Source organism: Rhincodon typus, chromosome 37 (genome assembly GCF_021869965.1).
Source record: "Rhincodon typus isolate 14 chromosome 37, sRhiTyp1.1, whole genome shotgun sequence".
Taxonomy (NCBI): Eukaryota; Metazoa; Chordata; class Chondrichthyes; order Orectolobiformes; family Rhincodontidae; genus Rhincodon; species Rhincodon typus.
The window spans coordinates 11178748-11185085 of NC_063368.1; the positions used below are offsets into that span (position 1 = coordinate 11178748).

Consider the following 6338-nt stretch of genomic DNA (forward strand, 5'->3'; position numbering starts at 1 on the left):
GATACAACTTCCACAGGGAACGAGATAAGTCAGCTGATGAGAAAACATGGGATAAGAGCAAACGGAGCTAACTATGTAGCATCTGGAGAGAAATGGGCTAATTCGCCTCCTCCCTGAAACCATGGTGCTGTAAATATTCTTGGCTTCTATTTTATGATATTTGGACAGTTTGGCAGCATGGAGACTGAGAAGCTTTATCCCTGGGCGGGAGGGTCTAGAACGAGGGGTCACAATCTCAGCAGCATTAACCTGGTAGAAGAGATAGGAACCAATCTGTCTCCTAAATGAATCTATTCACAATACCCAGCACGGCATAAATACAGGCAATTTTTCTATTTGGCTGAACCAATTCCAATAGAAACTGTGATAACAAGATGTAGAGCTGGATGAACACAGCAGGCCAAGCAACGTCAGAGAAGCAGGAAAGCTGACGTTTCGGGTCTGGACCCCTCTTCAGAAAGGGTCTGAAGCAATGTTTAAAAGGCGTTAATTTCTGAAGAAGGGTCCCGACCCGAAACGTCAGCTTTCCTGCTCCTCTGATGCCGCTTGGCCTGCTGTGTTCATCCAGCTCTACACCTTGTTATCTCAGATTCTCCAGCATCGGCAGTTCCTACTATCTCCCCCCAATGGAAACTGTGTCTTTTTAAAAGCATATTTCTAAAATCAACCTGTTTGGACATGTTAGGACACACCTCTAAGGAAGGGCATAACTTGAAAATGGGCTTTCTGGCCCAGAAATGGAGACACATTGCAGGTGCAGCAGTGGTGAACAGTAAATGGTATGTTGGCCATCACAGCGTGAGGATTCGAGTACAGGAGCAGGGATGTCTTGCTGCAATTGTACAGGGTCTTGGTGAGACCACAGCTGGGGCATTGTGTGTATCTTTGACCTCCTTCCCTGAGGAAGGACGTTCTGACTACAGAGGGACTACAACAAAGGTTTACCTCTGCTCCTATATTGTGTTTCTAAGAGTTCCAAGTCCCTACCACCCTGTGTGCCTAGAAGCATTTCTTAATTTCACTCCTGCTCCTATTTGCTGTTTGTGTACGTTTCAACTATCACTGTGCCCCAGATCATTGTATTCTTTCCACCAGCTTCTCTTAACAGCGACTGGAGCTTGCACCTACACACCCTCAATTCGCACAGTATTAGCAATTGAAAGCTATTCTCCATAATGCTGACCATGGGAGTATCATTGATAGGTTTTGACACCAATCTGGTTCGCTAATGTCGTTTAGAGAAGGAACTCTGCCGTCCCTACCTGGTCTGGCCTACATGTGAGTCCACACACAAGCAATACGCTTGACCCTGAACTGCCCTCTGAACTGGCTCAGCAAGCACTCACTTCAAGGGCCATTAGGGATGGGCGACAAATGCTGGCCTTGTAACACCTTATGAAAGACGCCTTTGGAATTCTCTAGAGTCATAGAGCTGTACAGCACGGAGATGGAGCTGTCGTTCCAATGCGTCCACGTCAACCAGATATCCTAATCTAGTCCCATTTGCCAGCATTTGACCCATGTGCCTCTAAACCCATCTTATTTATATACCCATCCAGATTTTATTTAAATGTTGTAATTCTACCAGCCTCGGCCACTTCCTCTGGCAGCTTATTTCCAACAAGCACCACCCTCTGCATGAAAAAGTTGCCCCTTAGGTCCCTTTAAATCTTTCCCCTCTCACCTTAAACCTGCACCCTCTAGTCTTGGACTCCCCTACCCCTGGGGAAAAGACCTCGACTGCTCACCCTATCTCTACTCGGACAGCAATGAACGGTCATCTTATTTTTGTCAGAAGTCACACGACACCAGGTCATAGTCCAACAGGTTTACATGCTCCGAAAGCTTGTGATTTCAAATAAACCTGTTGGACTATGACCTGGTATCGGGTGACTTCTGAGTTTGTCCATTCCAGTCCGACACTGACACCTCCGCATCATAACTTACTTTTGTTCATTCATGTGACGTAGACACGGCTGACTGTGCCACCAGTTATTGCTTATCCCTAGATGCCCATGCAAAGGTGAGGGTAAGCTGCCTTCTTGAACCAGCGCAGACCGTTTGTTGGGTATATTCAATACTGAGGTCAATATAAATGTGAAAGCTAAGGGAATCCTGAAACAAGGGGCTTGGCGGGCATATGGTATTGAGGGAGGCAATCAGTACAGATCTTAACGACTTCAAAAACAGGCTCAAAGGGCCAAATGGCTTATGTCTGCTCCTGTTTCCTGTGCACTTGTATTCAATGGGGAGGCGATGGCCTAGTGGGTAACTGGACTGTTAACATTCTGGGTACCTGGGTTCAAATCCTGCCACAGCAGATGGTGGAATTTGAATTCAATAAATATCTGGAATTAAGAATCTAACGATGATTGTGAATCAATTGTCGGGGGGGAAAACACCATCTGGTTCACTCATGTCCTTTAGGGAAGGAAACTGCCATCCTTACCTGGTCTGGCCTACATGTGGCTCCAGACCCACAGCAATGTGGTTGACTCCGAACTGCCCTCTGGGCAATTAGGGTTGGGCAATAAATGCTGCTGAGCCAGTGACGCCCCTCATCCTGTGAATGAACAAAAAGCACTGAGGAGAGTGGTTGCTGTTAAAGTCTAGCTTGGGGGAAGACATGATAGAATACAGCTTTGAAATTAAAATGAAGTATGTGCATGCTTTGATGGAGACAAAGCTCTATTTATATGAATACATATTTCTCTCAAACTCTGTCATTTTTTTCAATGTCTTACCCTGAAGATCCACATAAATGCAATCTATTACCAAACACTTTGTGCCAAAAATTCCCTTGTAGTGTTTCTCTGCCTTTGTGGTGTAGCGTGAGGGAGGGGAGTATGGAAGAATTGACATAAAGAACGAGCCTCCTTAATCTGCCTTCTCCATATAATTCCATGAAAAGTGGTTTCCATTTAAGATCCCGGCTGTAGTTACTCAGCTTGAGGTCACCAGTGGGGACATATGGGAGGTGGAGTTCTGGAATTTTTAACACAATCACAATGAAGGAACGGTCACTACGTGGGGGGATGGGGAAATAAGAGGTGTTTCCATGCATCTGTGGTTCTTATCCTTTCAGTTGTGAGTTTAAACTGTTCAAGAGGTGGCTAACCCATGGAACATTACGGTCAAGCCTTATTCTGAACACATATCTGAATACTTTAGCCAAGTCAATTGGAAGACAGAGACCAGCAGGAGCCTTGGATGAAAAGTACAATTACCATATCTCCTCTCGACCCTGGGTCTAGAGCAATAGGGCCAATTGCTCTGCAATAATTGCCCCATGACATGTGTAGTGTATTGACAGCTGCATTTTGGATTTTGTCCACTTGAGGCTACTATACACACACGTACCAGCAGAGGAAGTATGCTAGGAAGTGATAATAAAGGAGCAACGTTTAACAGCTTGCGCAGTTCTAATTTTAAATGTCTCTGCCTGAATAGGTAACTGTTTCTGTCCTAAAGATTTCACAGCTAAGATTAGGTACATCAGGTCTTGGTCAATGCAGCCGACTTGACAAGCCATCATTCGAGACAGTTTCTCATTACAACATCAAAGCACAGTGTGTACCATCTGCAAGATGCACTGCAGCAGCTCACACAGGCTCCTTCATCAGCACCTTCCATGTACATAAACTCTAGCATCGAGAGGACAAAGGCAACATATACATGGGAGCACAACTCCCTCTAAGTTCCCTTTCAAACCACTCACCATCCTAATTCAGAAATATATCGCCGTTGCTTCACTGTCACTGGGTCAAAAGCCTGGACCTTTCTTCCCAACAGCACTGTGCTTCAAGGACAGTAGTGGTTCAAGGAGGTAGCTCATCATCCCCTTCTCAGGGCCATGTAGGCATTTTTGGATGAGACGGTTAGTACATAAAAGAAAAACAGAAAGAACTGCGGACGCTGTAAATCAGAGACAAAAATATAAATTGCTGGAAGAGCTCAGCAGGTCTGGCAGCATCTGTGGAGAGAAATCTGAGTTAACTTTTTGGGTCAAGTGACCCTTCCTCAGAAGCGAGGAAGTACATAAAAGGGTTAACTGATATCACACAATATACTCTGGCTATCACAATATAAAGGACTGTTCCTGTGAGGAACTAACCAGAGTTGCAGATATAACACAGTGTGCAGCTGGAGGAACACAGACGCCAGGCAGCATCAGAGGAGCAGGAAAGTTGACATTTCGGGTTGGGACTCTTCTTCAGAAAACCAGAGTTGTTCAGTTGTTTCCGAGTTGTGTACCAGAATGTTTCAGGAACTGTAATGTGTACTTACTCTTAATCTGAGCCAGATGTCTCTCAATAGTCAAACATGTATGGCAGATGTAATGTAACTAGCTATTCATTAGTACGTAATAAACGTTTACCTGTTTATTAGTAGCATAGTCCAATACCAATAAGAAATATTCGGAGCAATGAATCTACCGGATGGCAATCCAGATGGTTGAGACATAACATATCATAGATGACGGCAGCTTTGGCATCCGACATTTTAAGGTGGTGCCAATGGTGAGGGTTTCACAGTTATAAGAGGAATGGGCAATAGACTCCTTGCTAATGATGCTCATGTCTCATAAATGAAATATCAGCACAGCTCTGTTTCCAAAGGCCTCAATATTTGAAAAGGCTATTTTACCAAACTATTTGAGACTCCATCCTGCTGAATAACGTAGGGTTTACAACTTTAGTTTATTGTCTTACTGGGGGCTCTTTCACTGCCTCCTAGCTCTAATGTCAGGCTTTGACTCTCTCAGAGTCAGAAGTCTGTAGATTAAATCCTACTCAACATTGAGCTCAAAAATCTAGCCAGGCTTTCCAGTACAGCATTGTGGGAGTGTGGCACCATCAGTACAGCACTTTCATATACTCCTGAGGTTGTGAAAGGCACTATACAATTATACATCCTCTTTTCTCCGACAAACTCGTCCAGTTAAGCAGATGTTTTATCCAGTCTCCGATATATTTACAACCAAACCACATTTAAAGACTAGAAATGTTTGAAGAAAGCAAAACCAAGAATGCAAATTCATTTATTACCACTCCAATAAAAATTTCATGGGTTGAACGACACATCATCCGAGAGAGTAATTCCTGGAAACTCTCGGACAATCCCGAAGCGATCAGCAACCAATTTGGGAACCGATGATGTTGCATTGGAATTTGAAGCTGGAATTAAGATTGGGCTTGGATTCGGAATTCGGAATAGCAACGTTTTTTGCAGAATACCAAAGTCCCTGTGCATGGGGCAAATAGCCCAGGGCTTGTTTTCCTGTCTGCTGCCGTCTGACACAGACTATGGCCTCACAGGACAGGCTGACTTGTTTTTCTTGGCTGGGCCCAGCAGTGAGTGGAGAATGCATTTCCTGCAAACAGAAGAGAGCCATTACACAGTCAATTGAGGTCCCAGCAAACATTTGACCCAACAATGTCAAGAGATTACATCTCAGCCTGGTTCGTTGTGAGGAAACTGCAACCCCACCCCTCCCCCACATTCCTCAGGAGAATGATGGTGTTTTCCTTTGTGATTATTAAAAGAAAGAACCTTAAAGGATGTAGCAATCACTGGCCAGGCCAGCCTTCACTGGCCATCCACTGAGTAAGTTGTTCAGCCATCTCAAAGGGCAATTAGGAATTAACCATGATGCTGTGATTCTAAGGTCACATGTAGGCCAGTAGACGTTCGTCCTGAAAGGAGGAAAAGAACCAGATGGGTTTTCATGGTCACTATCACTGAGACTAACTTTACATTCCAGATATATCTTTTTTTTTTCGGGGGATGACATGAACACAGTCCCCTGCGCCACAAATGTTGCCGTGGAGAATCCCGCATTTGGGGATATTTTGGGCATCAGCACACCAGCAGTGCAATATGCTCACCTCACCCTGGGAGAACCACCTTCATGATCATGGTCTCTCCAAAGCAGGCATATTAAACTTAGGATACATCAGTTGCAGTGGTGGGATTTGAACCTGTGACCTCTGAACATAAGCCTGGGTCTCTGGAATCCCGGTCCAGAGAAGCCACCAATCTCCTTACAACAAAGTGGAATATCCTAAAGCCTACATGGCATTGTTGGTATTGTCCATCACATTGGAAACATCTCACTGGCCATGGGCTTAGGGTTGGCAACTCTGGTTGGCATATTATTGGGTTGCCATGGTCACAATGGGCTTAGGGTTGGCAACTCTGGTTGGCACATTATTGGGTCACCATGGTCACAATGGGCTTAGGGCTGGCAACTCTGGTTGGCACATTATTGGGTCGCCATGGTCACAATGAGCTTTGGGTTGGCAACTCTTGTTGGCACATTATTGGGTCGCCATGGT

The 6338-nt window shown here is 44.9% G+C and overlaps 1 long non-coding RNA gene and 1 other non-coding gene across 2 annotated transcripts in view; both read right to left on the bottom strand.

The window, feature by feature from the left end:
- Positions 1-5025: 5025 nt before the first annotated feature.
- The window catches only part of LOC125487163, a 9283-nt gene continuing 7970 nt past the window's right edge, over positions 5026-6338 (bottom strand). The window contains exon 3 of the long non-coding RNA XR_007265686.1: positions 5026-5374. This is a non-coding gene — a long non-coding RNA (uncharacterized LOC125487163). The remainder of the gene's footprint in view (positions 5375-6338) is intronic.
- On the bottom strand, positions 5783-5939 carry LOC125487209. Its single transcript, XR_007265730.1, has one exon. It is a non-coding gene; the product is annotated as a U1 spliceosomal RNA (small nuclear RNA).